The following is a 17779-nucleotide window of genomic DNA, read 5'->3' as shown; positions in this document are numbered from 1 at the left end:
CTAAGTAACAGACATGGAGTTTATTTTTAGACACTGGGTTGTTAACAGTACTTGGTTGGGCACTTTTTAGTCTGATTTAAACACACAAGAAGTACCTTTCTGAGAATTTATAGAGCAAGGTCTTGTTTCCACCCTACACAGAATATAAAATGTAAAGGTTCTAATAATAGGGACACAGTTTAATTCATTGATGGGTGCTTCTCTTTCAACACAATTAATTTGCCCTAAGCAGTATCTAGTTTATGAGGCCTTAAATTGTCAGGAATAAATAGGGGTGCTCTGCCCTAGCTTCAACACGAGGCAATGGCAGACACTGCTCTTGTCAGCTATTAAACTTTATTTTGGATCCTTTCCCTATCTCTTCAGTGTCCCTTTAATAAGAATGGTCATGGACTTTTAGCTGCTCCTCTTCTCCCTGAAAGACCGCCTTCTCTCCTCTTAGTGAAAGCTGACACTGTACTAATAAAGAACTGCTGGCAAAAAGTTGTCATTAGGAAATTTAAACTTGTGAGTATTAGGAAAAGGCAGCTTAGTTCTGCATTACCCTTGAGCATTTTTAGAAGGTGTGAGGTACTTTTTGCTTCTAATTAAAACCAGAGGAAGTAGTGAATGAAGGCCAGCTTTACATGTAATGAAGAAGGTGTGTATTTGGACAGGCTTTCTCCCTGCTCTTTACTTCACTGAAAAGCTGACTTCTCAAATTTCTTTAGTAGGGAAAAGCCACTTTCATTCAAACTTTTCAAACTAAGAAGGAGGATGACCATGTTCCTAGGTAGGAGAGGCAGTGCAATGATTTATTCATATTAAAATACACATGGCTGACATTACATTACTTTCTGAAAGCTGGTTAGGATACAGAGGCAAGGGATAAGAAGAAAAGAACATTGGAATACTATGAGTCTAAAAAAAAATCTTGGAAATTGAGCAAGAAGCATAATTCATGCATAGAGAAACATAGGACAAGCAGACGTTTAGGAGGAAGTTATGAGCCAGCTTGGTGTTTACTCATTAGGCTCACTGAGAGGCTGCTAGGAAACATATCTTAATGAGGGCTCCTTGGTCAGGTGTGGCTTGATGTCCAAAGAACACATCAAACAAATGTTGGCAACAGAAATCCCAGTAGGACTTTTTGTTTCTTGCCTGTCTTTCCCTCTGGTATGTGAAATTCTTGGAGTAAAAGAGTATTACTGTTTTATTCACCATTAGATCTCCAGGACCTGAAAAGTGCCTGGTACATGATAAGGACTCGATAAATATTTGATGTAGGAAGAAAGGAAGAAAGAAATGAAGGAAGGAAGAGGGGGAGGGAGGAAGGAAGGAAGAATGAAAGGAGGTCCGTTGAGACCACCTTGTGGCAGAAAATCTGGGGCATGTGGTTTTCAGTAATCCAGTGAGTGTGTAGCTATCTCTAAGAAGTCTTATCTGTGATATGTGCAGATAAATTCCTAACACTCTCAAGCATGTGTGGTTATAAGACAGCTGACACAATATCCTCTTGACCAAGTTGGTCCTGCTGTGTTCATTCTCCCCAAAGTTCCCTCTAGCTTTTGACTTACCCCCCACTACTTAGTTCCTTTCTCTTGGAGCAAGGAACTTTGCTGCCCTTTGACTTATATTTGACTGCTGATTCTCAACTGAGGCCTTACCTTTTTCTTGGAATTCACCACAGGGTCTGAGATGGGCTTTTAGACACCAAGTCTGCAGAAAACATGTGAGGTGTTTTAAACTGAGTAGCAACTTCCTTTTTTTTTTTTTTTAACTTAGTTCCTTCCTTTTTTTCTTTTTTCTTAATAAATTTTATTGTAGTTGACTTATAAAATTGTGTTAGTTTCAGGCATACAGCAAAGTAAATCGGTTATGCATACACATATATCCATTCCTTTTCAAATTCTTTTCCCACATAGGTTATTACACAGTATTGGGTAGATTACCCTGTACTACACAGTAGGTCCCTGTTACCTATCTATTTTATAGGGGTGGGCCTAGAAATTATCACACTAAGTGAAGTAAATCAGACAGAGAAAGATAAATATCATATGAGATCACTGATGTGGGGAATCTAGTAAAAAAAAAAAAATGATACAAAAGAGCAGCAAATTTCATTCTCAAGTGTGACCCCAATCTGCCCATTGCCCAACATGTTGAGTCCCATGTTCCCAAAGTGGTCTAAATCTGAGAGTGAGTCTTAACTAAAAGGTCAACTTCAGAGGAACTAGCAGCAGCAGAAACTGAGAGAAGGGTAAGAGAGAAGAAACAAAGGAGTGCCAAGGGATTGGGGAGCACAGAAAGGGGGACGGGAGTGAAGAAAAGCTATATGCTTTAAAGTCTGGCCCTGCATTTGTCCTGTCCCAAATGCTGACTGTACCAGCCTGTAAAACATTGAGAGAGATGCACAACTGTGCAAACAAAGCAAATTGCAAACCAGTTTTAGTAATTTCTCAATGAAGGGATTACCCTGTAATTCCCTGTGAACCTTCTATTTTGCAAGCCCAGAGGGAAAATAGTTTGTTCTAGACACTGTTTTTGCTTGTCTCACCCTCAGCTAGTTGGAAGGGAAGCTTCCCTCTCCTTCAAGTGCTTGCTGAGCTCGCACAACCAAGCTCATCCATAAAATACAGTCAAAAGAGTGTCTGCCTCCCGAGTGGTTATTGGGATTAAATGAATCATGTCTAGAGTGTTTAGGAGATTGTCTAGCACACAGTAAGTATCCATTAAATGTTCAAAATGGTATTGACTGTGATGATTAAGAGATGATGGTGATGATGATTATGATGTTAACACATCACTGGCTGTGACTGATTGGACAAGACATGCTCTTAGCACAAAGCTACCAATCCAGAAGTTTCATATTGCTTTATGATTCCTGTGGTTGGTTTCAAGAGATGAGCTAGGCCAATTAGAGCCCCTTCTCAGAGAACAAACCAATGGAGACTGATACAGACCATGGGCTGCTGTGGCCACAGTGTGGTATTGTGAAGTTTAAGATTGGGAGGGGAAACTAATTGAAAGAAGGATAAGTGGGTGAAAAAGAGGCATTATAAGAAATGCGCTTTGAAGCAGGGACACTTTGCAAGAGAATGAGAGAAAGAGTCCAGAGTGCTCAGTACTCAGACTGATGCTCTCACTACCAGTTTCTTAAATGTCTCCTAGATTCCAACCCTTACTGTTGGCTTTTCATTTTAAACACATTTGGGTTTCAGTGTTTATGAGTCCAAAGAATCCTGAATGGATATTAAATATACTTTTTATAGTGTAATTAATTTTGCTACAAAAAATGAATCAGATATTATCTGGCTGCAAGACTTCCTTTCAACTGTGGTTTACAAATTTTAGAGCATACCAATGATTACAAACTCAGATGAACCAATTCAGCTGTTTATGAAAACTGGAATATCTATGTCTAGATTCTTCTATGTAATTCCATCCTCATGCCCACTGTAAAGAAATTGCTAGAGATTAGTGATCTCACCAGGGACTGACATGGCAGAGGAAAGTGTCAGGGGTGAAAACTGTAATGCCTACAGGGACATTAATGCATAGACTGGGTGTAATATAGTAGAGAATGGTAGGATGCTGCCAACTGAAGAGGCATGTCCTCCCGTGCCTTCTAGGCCCCCTACCCAAGAAGGGTCTTTCTCCTCACATCAGTTTTCTGTTAATTGAGGGAAATATGATCCCAATAGAAAACTAGAAATTCAAAAATTTTAAATTTCAGTCATTTGTTTGCTAAATACAAGAAACATTTATTTTTTATTTTTGTCTTTTTAGGACTGTACCTGAGGCATATAGAAGTTCCCAGGCTAGGGGTCAAATCAGAATTACAGCTGCTGGCCTGTGCCACAGACACCAGCAATGCATGATCCATATTTGTTACCTATACCACAGCTCACAGCAATGCTGGATCCTTAACCCACTGAGCAAGGCCAGGGATTGAACCTGTGTCCTCATGGATACTAGTTGGGTTTGTTGCTGCGCACCACCATGGGAACTCCTGGAAACATTTAATTTTTAGAGGGAAAAAAAAAAAGGTATGGCCCAAGGAAAATGTGTTTGCAGATCAAATTTTATCTGAGGCTGACAGTTTGCACCCTCTGATAGAATATAATAGGATGTGAAACAAACTCTGATAAAGAAATGGATGCCTCAGGAGTTCCCTGGTGGCCTAGCAGTTAAGGATTCGGCATTGTCACCACCGTGGTGAAGCTCCAATATCTGGCCCAGGAACGTCGCATGCTGCAGGAGTGGCCAAACTAAGCAAAACAAGAAACAGGTGCCTTACAATTTATCGTATTTTCTAGGTCTTCAGCAAACTATGTGGTTATACTTAAAAAAAAAAAAAAAAAAAGAGAAGGAAGGTTTTAAGACTTTTTGCCAGAGGGAAAAGAAAAATGTGTATCAACACTTCCCAAAAAACTCAAAGAAGAGTTAACATAATTACTATCAAATTATAGATCCTGGTGATTAATAGTGCATACATAATAATGCAATAATGCCTTTCCTATTGCAATGAAATCATGTTAAGTCCTTTAGCACACCTGCATATCATTTTGTAATTGTCTTCTCCAGGTATATTTCAGCAACATCCCAGTATGTGAGTAATTTCCAAACCATTATCCCTATTTCTAACAGATTAGTATTAAACCCTTGGCTTTTAAGGTTGTATTTAAACATACTCTTTGATTATGATGATAAAGTAGTTCAAGTGATATCTACACATTTTTAATTTCCCTATAATAATGTGCTCTAGGGTTTAAATTTTTCCAAATTAATCCAATTAATTGGAGTAGAATATACATTTTGGCTGAAGTGTGAAGCATGTAAAAGATAATACAAGGCATGGCTTTCATATTATGTCAATGTGTCTTCTTCATGTCTGCTTCAGTTGTCCTCTCATTTTCAAAAGGCTACCTCTGACTTCTGTGAAACATAAATCTTTTATATTCTGTCTTTTGCTCTAAATTCCTCAAATTTAAACCAAAATCTTTAAAATGGAGAGATTAACTTCTTTTCATATCCTTCCTCTTAAAACTTGTGTGTCTACGCTAGAGACAAAAGAAGTAAGAGACTGAGTTACTGCTATGTAAGATCTCTAGATCTAGTATGAAAAAGCACTCACTGTTTCTGGTGTTAGCCCTGATAATGTAAAGAGCTTAGAAGTCATCACTCCTGTCCAGCTAAAATAAGAGAAAGCTGAACAACAACAAAAAAGCAGCAACTATTTTTAAACATATTAGAGAACTGAGGTTGTAGGGCAAACTGCTGCTGAAATCTGGAAACAAGTGGTTGTAGGCAAATAACAGCTGCCTAAAGAAGTTCACTTTACACAGCAAAGGGAAATTACAGTAGCAGATGGAATTAGGGTTGCTAATCAACTAATAGTAAAACAGAGAGATCACAGATTGGGCTGAAAATAACCACAAGGGGAATTAAAAGACGAGGGAGGCAGAAGAGAATCAGGAGTGGCAGTGTAAAAAGTACTCTGCCCTGAATTAATGTTTGTAAGACGGAGGACTGGATTTACTACTATCCAGGAATGCAGTGGGTTCTAGAAGGTGGAAAAAATAAGGGAAAAGATTCTCCCATAGAGCATCCAGAAGAAATGCAGCCCTATCAACTAATTGATTTTAGCCCAGTGAGACCCATACAAATTTTCAACTTCCAGAACTATAAATTTGTGTTGTTTTTAAGACGTCAGGTTTGCGGCAACTTGTTACAGTAACAATAGGAAAATAACACATAAGTGAATGGAGAGAGTCACAGCTGGGCAGGTTACCTAAAGCAAAAGCCAGTAGAGCCATCAGCTGGTAAGAAAAACAAAACCCTAATTTTCACAAATTGCTGGCAGCTGAATGTGGACTAGCTAATGGTGAGAAAGTCCTGGGGGTGGCGGGGTGGGGGCTCAGACCTCTCAGAGACCTCAACACTTTCATGACTTTTACCACCAGGTTTTCACGATGAAGATCTACGAAAGATCTCCTGTGGCTCTAGTTAGGATTGGGGAGAGAGTGGGTGGGAAGACCAGGCAACATAAAATACACCCTGAACCTTCTCCGCAGCAAAGGCTTACCCCTTATGTTGACCCCTGTGAAGTATACACTTTATTGGTTCTTACTTGTACCTTAATGTGAACAATTGGAGAAGTACTAGTTTAAGTCAGCAGTTCATAAAGGATGGTCCTGTGATCAGCAGCATCAGCATCACCTGAGAACCTGTTAGAAATGTAAGTCTTTGGAATCCACCCCAGGACTACTGAATCAAAAGCTCTGAGACTGGGCCCAGACCTCAGTGTTTTTAACAAGTCCTCCAGGAGATCCTGGTGGAGCTAACATTTGATGAATAGGAGGTTACAGACAAAAGAGGAACCAAGACATCTCTGTTGCATTGACACAGGGTCTCCTGTGATGTGAGGGAACCTAGACATTTTTTTGTGGGAATGTGAAGAAGAAGCCTACTGAAAAACAGCAGACTTAGAATAGCCTTCCCATGGTTGAGAATAGATGCCCAGGGAGCATAAGCTGCAAGCAACCTCATTAAACTAGTGTTTTCAAGGTGTTGTCAGCATATGAAAGAGCCAAGGAAAAGCCAAGGCAGCAACACCGTGACCCAAACAGCCAGTTCTGCACAGACCCAGCACCCAGGGTGGGTACAGTGAGCTTCCTATAAGGTAGAAAGGGAAGGAAACAAACAGCGCTTAGAAGACATCAAAGCATAAACTCTCTGAGAATATTTGTATTAAATGAGACTATCTGCATGTTTAATTTGGAGATAACCATTATCCCCAAACCCTTCCCTTCCCTTAACACCAACCAGTTAACTTAGCGCTCATGAAGCAATTACAGACTAATTTTAAATGAAGGCAAAACCAACAATTTTGCAAATCTGCGACGTGGACACACTTCAACACAACTACACAAAGATACTTAATCTATTTGATTATCTGGAAAATATTTGAAAATTGAAAATCTTAGTTCCAGATTTCCTGTGTCAAATAGTTTCTAAGATGTGAATTTGATGGAAACAGTCACTTGAAATAGAGACGTTGCAGTGATAAAGTAAAACCACTTGAGGGCAGTAAAAGCACATTTCTTTCTTGCATCTATATTGCAGATACTTTAATTAAAACTTTAAACACTACCAAAAACGCCTTTTCTTGTACTTCTATCTTGGTCTAGAGTCATCCCCCACCTTCCTGGTACAGATTCTGAGAGAATTTCTCTCATGTAGGTGGAACAACAAAAAATATTTTAAATGCACACATTTTTGTGGTTGTTTTTCAGCTCCATTTTTGCTGTGGCTTGTAACTGATATAATTCTGAGACATTGCTCAATTCAGTCCCAAGTTCAATTTCTTTGCCTCAAATAATCTGTTAGGTTCATGTAAGTTTATCCCAAAGTCCATCTATGTATATGGTCACCCATGTTTGTGTACGTGTAGTACGTGTGTGTGTGTCTGTGTTTACTCAGAAAGGGTTGAGTAAATAAATAAAAATATTTGTAACCATTACAGTGAACAAGTAGAAGTCTTTGGAGACATGTTCATAAAGTACCTTTACTTTTTCCCATTACTGCCCTGTAAACCCACTATGTTTTATGTCTGCCTCTTTTTCATGTCACCTTGGATAAATCTTGGAGAAGTTCCATAACTTCTCAGATAAAGTTGTCAAGTTACTTTTGTTTCCCTTCAAATTATCTCATCAGTAATTTTAACATAAATTTTGTGTAATACTTAAAATTCCAAACTTCATCTAAAGTTAGGCTTCTCCTTTCATTTTGTCTGCTTCTGCAGTGGGGAGAAGTAGTGGGGTGGTGACAAACATTCAGGTTGATTTCTGTACCTGGTTTCTATTCATCTTCTTGCCTACTAGGCTGCCTCTGGTCCCTGGAGGGTTGAAAGAGGAAGAGGAAAGAGAGGTAAAGACGTGTCTTTCATTGAAATTTCACTGTAATTCACATTGATTTTCCCTGGCTGTTGCAGAAGTTTATGCCCAACTCCGTGAGTCAACTTTTGGGAATTTTGTGAGTTGTGTGATCTCACTCCTGGGTCCAGGGCCGGCTTCACTGCTGTGAGCCCTATGGAAATGCTCAAGACCACATGCTTACAGGGGTCTCAGGCTTGGTTTTATGCTTTGTTGTCGCCATCTTGAAATTTTTAATAAATTTTGAACAAGAGACCCCTACATTTTCATTTTTCACTGGGCCCCACAATTTACAAAGCTTATCCTGACTGAGCCCCTTCAACTTCAGCTCTGTTGCAGGGCAGTGCCTCTTCTTGAGCTGACAATTTATAATCTTCCCCCTCAGCTTCTTTCTGGTCAGATTATATTTCTGGTGGAAACTCCTTTGGGCAGGATTCCGTGAAGTGAGAACACAAGCCAATATCTCCACTTAGGTTCTTTGCTCCAGAAAGCCAGGCCTTTGTGCTAGTGCCACAAGTCATCACGGCTAACCTCTCCCCAGAGATTTTTTTTTTTCTCAAAACTGAGCTAGACAATTCTAATGTGTTCCTAAATGATAAAGATCCCCCTGAGGCCCTCGATGTATTCCCCGAAATCCCTCCTCTTCCAGATAATTGTCGACAACTCAATCCTTCCTGTAGCTCCTTGACTTCTTCACCTCAATTCTTTTATACTCTCAAGATGGGGAGAAGATTAGGGTCAAAACTTCAGTTTTCAGCCCCTCCTCTTTGGGGTCTGAGGAATGGGCTCAGCTTCTCTTTGGCAGTTTCAAGACTCTGTTCCCTAATGTTTTATTCTCAGCCTTTAGGAAATTCTGCAGTTCAGGAAACAGAGACAAAAAGAGTCCTAGTATAATGCTTAGCCGCATCATTCATCTCAACAAAATTTTACTTAAAAAATAGAGCTTCTGAAACAAATATTTGAGAAATATCTTAAATAGCCCAATTATATGAAGATGTTAATATTTTCATCAATGGGAAAGATAAATTCCATTTTCATCAAAAGAGAAGATAAATTCCATTCAACAAATATTTTGAACACCTCCTTTGTGTGGGAACCAGTAATAAGTTCTACTGATATGCAATTCAATGAGACAGCCCTACAGTCTTGAGGATCTCACAGTTAGAAACTGGGGGAACACAAACAGACAATTTTCTGAAGTAAGATGGGTGATGCTAAACTTCTGTCATGCATTTTGTGTGTTTCCTGAGCTTGTGGGTAGGAGTGGGGGTTGTGGAACTTCTTCCCTGAAGCTTCCTGATTGATAGATTGTTGTGAGAATCTAACAGAACGACCTATCTCTGAGTTTTTGGCGCCACCATATATATGGGATGAAATCCCAACACATATACTTTCAGACATAGGGTTCTATTCTACCCACAAACTATTTTATGCATATTCAAAACTAAATTTCATAGTAAAGCTTTACACAGGGCATCTTGAATTTCTTCTATCTCCTTGCAATGTTGAATCAATACTAGAGTCAACAAATATTTTTAGCTTCTCCTCTGGTGTATGAGAAACAGTCTACAAAGCAAAGTGGATGAGTATCAGACTCTGATTGGTCCATTAATGAACAGAGAGGGAACTCTAGCAGCAGTATTAGTGACATTAGCTATCTTAATTTGGAATTTTTGCCCCCATTTTATTTTCTCCCATTGGAGAGTTCCTAGTATGATTGATAAAACCCTATTAAATCTTTTTAGTTTTCAGTTCCTTTGGGAATGATATTTTGATTTCCACCAAGTTTTTTAAAAAAAATTCTCATGTAAATTGACTCCAAAAATACCTACCTACTACCATATGATTGGGCAATCCCACACTTTGGCATATATCCAGAGAAAAACATAATTTGAAAAGCTACATGCTCCCCAGTGTTCACTACAGCACTATTTACAATAGCCAAGACATGGAAGCAACCTTTATGTCCATTGAAAGAGGAATGGATAAAGAAGATGGAGTACATATAGACAATGGAATACTACTCAGCAATAAAAAGAATGAAATAATGCCATTTGCAGAAACATGGATGGGCCTAGAGATTATCATACTAAGTAAGTTAGACAGAGAAAGACAAATATCACATGATATCACTTATATGTGGAATTTTTAAAAATGATACAAATGAACTTATTTACAAAATGGAAACAGATTCATGGACTTTGAAAACAAACCTATGGCTGCCAAAAAGGAAAGGTGGGGAGAGGGATGGATTGGGAGTTTGGGACTGGCAAATCACACTTTTCCATATGGAATGGATGATCAAAGGAGACCTGCTGTATAAGCACAGAGAAATCCACTTAATATGCTGTGATAACCTATATGGGAATGGATATGTATATCCATATATCTATATATATTGCTATGGACATGTATGTGTCTATGGAGACATATATATCCATATATATTGATATCCATATGTGTGTGTGTGTGTGTATACCCATGAGTACATATGGCTGAATTACTTTGCTGGATAGCAAAAATTAACACAACAGTGTAAATCACCTTTGTATCAACAAATTTTTTAAAAAATATACCCCCTTGGTTGGAAAGGAAACAAGGGGACAGAGGTGGATTTCAGATTGGAATTTTGGGGACACAGCAATTATAAAGTGATTCACAACTTAGAAAATTTTCCCAGATTTTATCTTTCTGGTACTAAAGAAAGAAAACTAATACATATTGATTATAGAGTTTGATGGCTTGATCATTTTGATAGGCTCACTTACTGGGTGAAGGGAGTCATATTTTGTGTAAACATCCTCTTCCATAATGGAGTCAAGCTGTGCCTTTAGATAGGCTCTGGCATGTTTCCTCCCCAGAACACTGACATCATCATGCATCACTCTCAGCACAAGGCAGTGGTATTTCTGAAATCATCCAGCTGCTTCCATAGCCCAGTCATTGGGTGTAAGTACTCCCTATATCATTCTTTAATGATAATTTCTCCCATTCTCAGAATACAGTCCTCACAGTTTTAGGAAAGATATCGGTAGTGCTCACATTTCTCACTCCACTCTCATCTGTACCTGCATATCTTCCCAAAGGATCTATTCTTCAGTTCTTCCTTTCTACCTAGAGGGATACCAGATTTAAAGTTGTATAATCTTCAGCTGCTGTTGGTACAATCTCTGGTGGAAGCCCCAGATTATTATGTCTCTGACCACCCCAGCTTTGAGAGACTCCACTAATTTGTACCCCAGTGGAAGCTGTCAATGGTCTGAGGGTAAAAACTGTGTTACAAGGAATTTGCTTTTCCTGGCTGAACCCTGGCCAGTAGGAAGTGATTAAGTCTTACTCTTATGGCTAGCTAATTTTGTAGTATTATGTCACCCATTTTAGGCAAGGAAAGATATAATTGAGAAGTGAGAGTGTTGTTGCCAATCTACTCTTGAAAAGACTCTCCAAAGATATAAACCTTAAATATAACAATGTAGCCCACTTCAGTGCTAAAAAGTCTAGATTAAAAATGAGGGATTGCCTGAAAATTTCCTCTGCCCAACATACCAGGACACTGGAGCTTTCCATACATCTGTTTATGGAAAGGTGGGTGGGAAGAACAAAGACAGGTGGCAGAACCAGGGGAACAACAGAGGCCTGGTGCTGGAAATTCTGATTTTCTGCCACAGCATCTAAGCCTACAGCCCAAGAGAACCCAGTAACAACAAGGGAAGTGGTGCATCAGACTCCAGCCTCCTGGCTATAGCAGCAACCACAGCCACAGGGAACTGGCTGCAGCAGCAGTGGGGCCTGTGACTCTGTCCTTCCAACTACAGTGAAACCAACAACTCTGGCACTCCCACCTGCAGTGGGGGCATCTGTGAATGCAGCAATCCCAGATATGACAAAGGGACCCATCACCCCAGTTCCTGCTTACCTTCCCCCTTTCCCAATGGAGGCAGCGCTCTCAACCCAGGCAATCCTGAAAATGCGGAAGTGCATGCCCTTCCAATGCCCCCAGCAGAAACACCAATGACAACAATGAAACTGGCAATATCAAGGCACCAGCAACCCTGCAGGCACAAGCAGTGACAATGAGGGCACCAGGTGACATCAGAAAATGAAGTTCAGGTTCTCAAATACAGCCAGTGGCAGCACAGGTAAAAGAACCAAAACACTTGTGCTATAGTGCCACCTACTGAAAAAGAAAAGAAAGACTTCTAATTACCAATCTACTGAATTGTTAAAATCAAGTTTAAAAAAAAAAAAGAAGAAGAAGAAAAGTATTCATTACTTCAAATAATAAAGTATTAGTAGCAGAAAAACTTATCAAATACCATGAAGAACCATGGTAATACTGTACTTCAGAAAGAAAAATTCTCCAGAAACCAAACTTAAAGGAATGGAATATTATGATCTGATTGAAAATTTAAAATAGTTTTCATGAAGAAGCTCAATGAGCCACAAGAAAACTCAGAAAGGTAATTCAGTGAGACCATGAATAAAATTAACAAACAAAAGGACAGAAACTCTAAAAAAAAGAATCATACAGAAATTCTAGAGAGTAGTAACTCAAAAAATAGATTTCTAAGAATGCATTAGACAGCATTGGAAATAGAGCAAACTATATGGAGGAGATAATTATCAAGATCAAAGATAAAAATCTACAAATAATTCATGTAGAAAAGGAAAGATAACTAAGACATAAAAAGGGGGCAGGGGGGGGAATTCTACAAGAACTATCTGACTTCATTAGGAAAGACAACATAAGGATAATGGTCATCCCAGGAAAAGAAGAGAGGAAAGAAGGAATAGAAAGTTTAAAGAAATAATAGCTGAGTGAAATGGTCTTCTCTGAGACACATTATATTAAAACTATCAAAAGTCAATGACAAAAAAACATTTAAGGCCACTAGAGAAAACAAGGCAATAACCCATAAAAGAATCCCCATTGGTTTATCAGCAAATTCTGAGCTGAAACTCTACAGGCAGGCAGAGAATGAAATTACACAAAATATGGAAAGCTAAAAGCTATTAGCAAAGAATACATTATCCAGCAAAGTCACCATTCAGATATGAAGGAGAAACAGATTTTCCCAGATAAACAAAAGCTGAGGGAGTTCATCACCACTAAACCTGCTTTGCAAGAAATGTTGCAAGGAGTTCTACTACCTGAAACAAAAAATCAAAAGAACATAAAAATTTTGAGTAAGGTGATAAATAGACAGAATCAGAAAATTGCAACTCCATATCAAAATAGGTTGTTAAACAATTATACCATAAAAGTTAAAGATAAAAAGCAGTAAAAATAACTATAGCTACCCCAATTTGGTAACAAACCCACAACATAAAAAGGGGTTATTTGAGACAACACAAACATAAGAGGGGAAGAGGAAATGGATGAAACACATATAGGCAAATGAAGATAAGATAAAGCACTATTTTACCAACAGATAAAGGACTATTTTACCTTTGAGACATTTTATATAAATCTATGGTAACGACAAAACATAAATCTAGAGCAGAGATACACAATATCTTTTTTAAAAGATGAAACTGAGAAAAACATCAAAGAAAACTATCAGATTAAAATAGCAGACATAAACAACAGAAAAATGAAACAATGGAGATATAAAGAAACTAAAAAACAAAAGATACAATGACTGTACTAAACTATCATTTATCAGTAGCCCTCCTAAGTGTAAGTGATTAAATTTACCGATCAAAACAGGGTGGCTAAATGGATTAAAAATAAGATCTAAGTATATGCTGCCTCTAGGAAACTCATCCGGCTGTAAAGCAGGTATAACCATACTCATCTGACAAAACAGACTTTAAGCCAAAAAGGGTAATGATACAAAGATGGACATTAAAGAGGACAATTCATCAAGAAGACATAACAGTTACTCGTAAATATGCAGCTACCATAGGAGCACCAGAATATACAAAGCAGCTATTAGCAGATACAAAGCAACATAATTATAATAGAGAACTTTCACACCCACTTACATCAAGGTAGAGTCCTGAACTACCATATGATCCAGCTATTTCATTTCTGGGTATTTATCTGAACAATACAAAAACACTAATTTAAAAGATGTATGAATAATATATGGTGTTATTTACAATAGCCAAGATATGGAATCTAAGTGCCCATAAAGGGGTAAATGAATAAAGAAGATGTGCCATGTATACACAATGGAATACTGCTCAGTCATAAAAAGACGAAATCTTGCCATCTGCAACAACCTTGGATGTTGGACCTGGATGGACCTTGATGGTATTATGCTAAGCAAAATAAGCCAAATTCCATATGATTTCATGCATATGTGGAATTTTTTTTTTTCTGTTACAATAGAAAACAAAATAAAGGAACAAACCAAACTAAAGAAAAACCGGCACACAGATACAGGGAACAAACTAGTGATTACCAGAGGGAAGGGGATGGGAAAGGGTGAAATGGGTAAAAGGGATCAACCATAAGGTGACAGATGGAAATCAGACTTACAGTGGGGGACATGTTGTGGTCCAGTATATAGAGGTCGAAATATAACATTACATACATGAAAAATACAGTATTATAAACCAGTGTTACCTCAATAAAACAAAACGAGCAGTAGTTCTCACTTGCAAAGTATTTAATTCACCTGGGGAGCTTTTAAAATGAGAGATTACATGAATCAGAATATCTGAATTTTTAAAACTCTCCCTAGGAGGTTCTCATAAATCAGCCAAGGTTGAAAACTATGGGTCTCAGGTTTAGAACACCTGCTCCTGGGGGTGGTAAAGTCAGCCCTTTCTCTCCACAGCTGCCATTGGCATAGCTTACAGATAGGATGGAGGTTAGTGCTAACAAATGCTCACAAGTCAAATCAGTGAGAGATGCAGGATCCAGGTGGCATCTTTGATTGACAGCCCTAAACTGAACTTCCAAAGCATCTTCACTTCTCTCAATCTACTGGGAAAAGGCCAACAGATAAGGACAAAATTTCCCCTGATGAGAAACTATGTCTGCTATATAATTAACAGTCATGGGCAACATTTTCTATTGCACTGCCTTGAGATAACTAACACGCTAAGGACTCAGTTTTTTCCTCCTTAGGTCATTCTAAATACAATCATACCATCTAAATATTCTAATACCTTCAAATGCCATCCCACACCAGGTACTGTAGATGGTATCTAGAGAAATCTTTTTTTTTTTTTTTTTTTTTTTTTTGCTTTTTAGGGCTGCATCTGTGGCATATAGAAGTTCCCAGGCTAGGCGTCAAATCAGATCTGTAGCCACTGGCCTACATCACAGCCACAGCCATCCAGATCCGAACTGGTCTGCAACCTACACCACAGCTCACAGCAATGCAGATCCCCAATCCCACTGAGTGAAGCCAGGGATTCAACCTGCATCCTCACGGGTACTAGTCAAATTCATTTCCACTGAGCTAAGACGGGAACTCCCAGGTATCTGGAGAAAATTTCCTCTGGACAAATAAATACCAAATTCCTCTCATCTCCTTTAGCCTCATAATAGCCATTCTTTTAATCTAACATTGAGAACCACTTGTCTCTGCCAGAAAATATACCAGAGAATCAAGTGTGAGTAGGACATAGGGGAAAGAGATAATTTCATGTCTAGCATCCTCCAAAGTCTAATTTTTTTTTTTTTTTTTTTTTTTTTTTTGTCTTTTCCAGGGCTGCCCTTGCCGCATATGGAGATTCCCAGGCTAGGGGTCTAATCAGAGCTGTAGCTACCAGCCTACACAGCTCACCACAAGCCACTGAGCAAGGCCACAACCTCATGGTTCCTAGTCAAATTTGTTAACCACTGAGCACAAACTCCCAAAGTCTAATTCGCAAGGTATAAACATCAAAGATAGGACACAAGAACTCTGAAACTGGGATATATAAAACAGAGTAGATCTTTAATAATTGCACCTTGGTTTCTGTAAATCCTTTGCTGGCCTGACTTGCTCATCTGATAAAATAAGCAAAATTAGCAGAAGCACACTGATTAGAATTGTAAAAGAGATAAAAAAGAAAATGAGAAATGAAAGTTTATAGTAGCTAACATTTGCATAGCCAGTTACAAAAATTAGCCTGCTACTAAGTGAAAGATTTTATTTCAGATTTTTTTTCAGATTTTAACAATCAGTATGATACAGTGGAAGAAACAGGTAAAACATACTATCTCCACATTGTAAAGATAAACACTTGATTTCCTCATACTGAACTCAGTGAAAGCTGATGAAACCAGTCCTCTCCCAGCCTTTATGGATAAAGCACCAGACAGGTTTCTCACAGAATCTGAATGTTTTTCCTCTGGGGTCCATGAAATAATTGTACACCTTCTTCAGAAGTTTCTCAGTTTTGCCTAAGGTAATTTATGTGAATCTGTTATTTGCAACCAAATGACCTCAGACTAAAATATGAAGTACTGTGGTCTGAGGAGAACAGCAGACAACCACACTTTTTCCCTAGTCTAGTCATCACCTAATGGAAGTGGGAATCACCTGGGGAAACGAGACCAGCCTCTGGAAGGCTATAGAAGGACTTTTTTTTCCTTCTTCTTGCTTTTTTAGGGCCACATCTGCAGCATATGGAGGTTCCTAGGCTAGGGGTCAAATTGGAGCTGTACTCGCTGGCCTACACCACAGCTATAGCAGTGCCAGATCTGAGCGGAGTCTGTGACCACAGCTCTTGGCAACTCGGATCCTTAACCCACTGAGCGAGGCCAGGAATCAAACCTGTGTCTTCATGGATGCTAGTCAGAGTCGTTTCCGCTACGCCAGGACGGGTACTCCCTAGAAGGACTTCTTTAGGTCAAAGTGTGGGGGCAAAACACAAGGTTCAAGTCATAACTCAGTCATTCCGACAGCAAATAAAAATTGTCAACGCGGCTACACAGGAGAGCAGGCACAGTCTGAACACCTCCGTGATATGAGTGGCACATCTCACATCTGTCACCAGCAGAGCCCATTAACAATACCCAGGAAGTAAAAATAGAATTTGGGTAATAAAATAAAGTCTAACCTTTTCTTTCTTCTCCTTTGTGCCACGTCTAGTTTCACTTGCTCATACAGTGCTGCGTGCAGAGGCCTTGCTCAGAAACCTCAGGCCAGAGGTTACTAGTGCGAAACAGCCAGGCTGACACGTCAGGCTGCGGAAGCGCTGTGCACAACCCTCAATCTAAGATGGCGGCAGCGGCGGGGTGGAGAGCCGCGTGCAGAGATGCTGAGCCCAGCCCCGCCTGCGATCCGAATGCTGCGCAGCTGCGCCCAGGCGCACAGAACCCACCCCATCCCACTGCTGACAGATCCCTGTGAAGCCGCCCCCAGCACGGTGGCTGTCTGGGAAACTGTGGATTCCATAGGTCTAGCTCCCATCTCTTCGTCTTTGGTCAGCTTTCCTTTGCTTCCTAGCTGAACTTACTCTTACACTGTTGGCACAAGCAACGCCAGCCAGAAGGACGGTTGTTGGGGACAGAGTGGGGAGGGTTGGTAACAATGCCTCTCAAGTATTATTATTATATACCTTATAGCCCGGATCTTATCTTCCTTATGAGACTATGAAGCTCTGAGGACATAGTTCCTAATTCATTTTGCTATTTTCCTATTAACTAGCATAGTCTCTGTTATTTAGTATTTAGTATGTGATTAATAGGTATTTGTCAAAAGAGTGAAAATGATGGGGTACTAGGATTAGTCTTGTGGAAATTCTGACATTCAGTGATAACTTATTTGAAAACATAGGGAATGTACCTTAAAAGAAGAGATTCTCTGAGATATTACCTTACAAGTAAAGCAGCCGTTCTCAATCCAGACTAGTTTGTCCCCCAGGGCATGTTGGCGATGCCTGGAGACATTTTTGTTTGTCACACCTGGAGGTAA

The 17779-nt window shown here is 39.3% G+C and overlaps 1 long non-coding RNA gene across 1 annotated transcript in view; it reads right to left on the bottom strand.

Annotated features, from left to right (window-relative positions):
* LOC146397540 (uncharacterized) overlaps nt 1-17043 on the bottom strand; it is a 192366-nt gene extending 175323 nt beyond the window's left edge. The window contains exon 1 of the long non-coding RNA XR_014824206.1: nt 16923-17043. This is a non-coding gene — a long non-coding RNA (uncharacterized LOC146397540). The remainder of the gene's footprint in view (nt 1-16922) is intronic.
* Nucleotides 17044-17779: the final 736 nt, after the last annotated feature.

The sequence above is a fragment of the Sus scrofa genome, chromosome 13, assembly GCF_054392235.1.
Source record: "Sus scrofa isolate SSC_HxYL_T2T_F1_AM1 chromosome 13, Sscrofa_HxYL_maternal_Yorkshire_Landrace_v2.0, whole genome shotgun sequence".
NCBI lineage: Eukaryota > Metazoa > Chordata > Mammalia > Artiodactyla > Suidae > Sus > Sus scrofa.
This window is presented reverse-complemented; position numbering and strand designations above follow the sequence as displayed.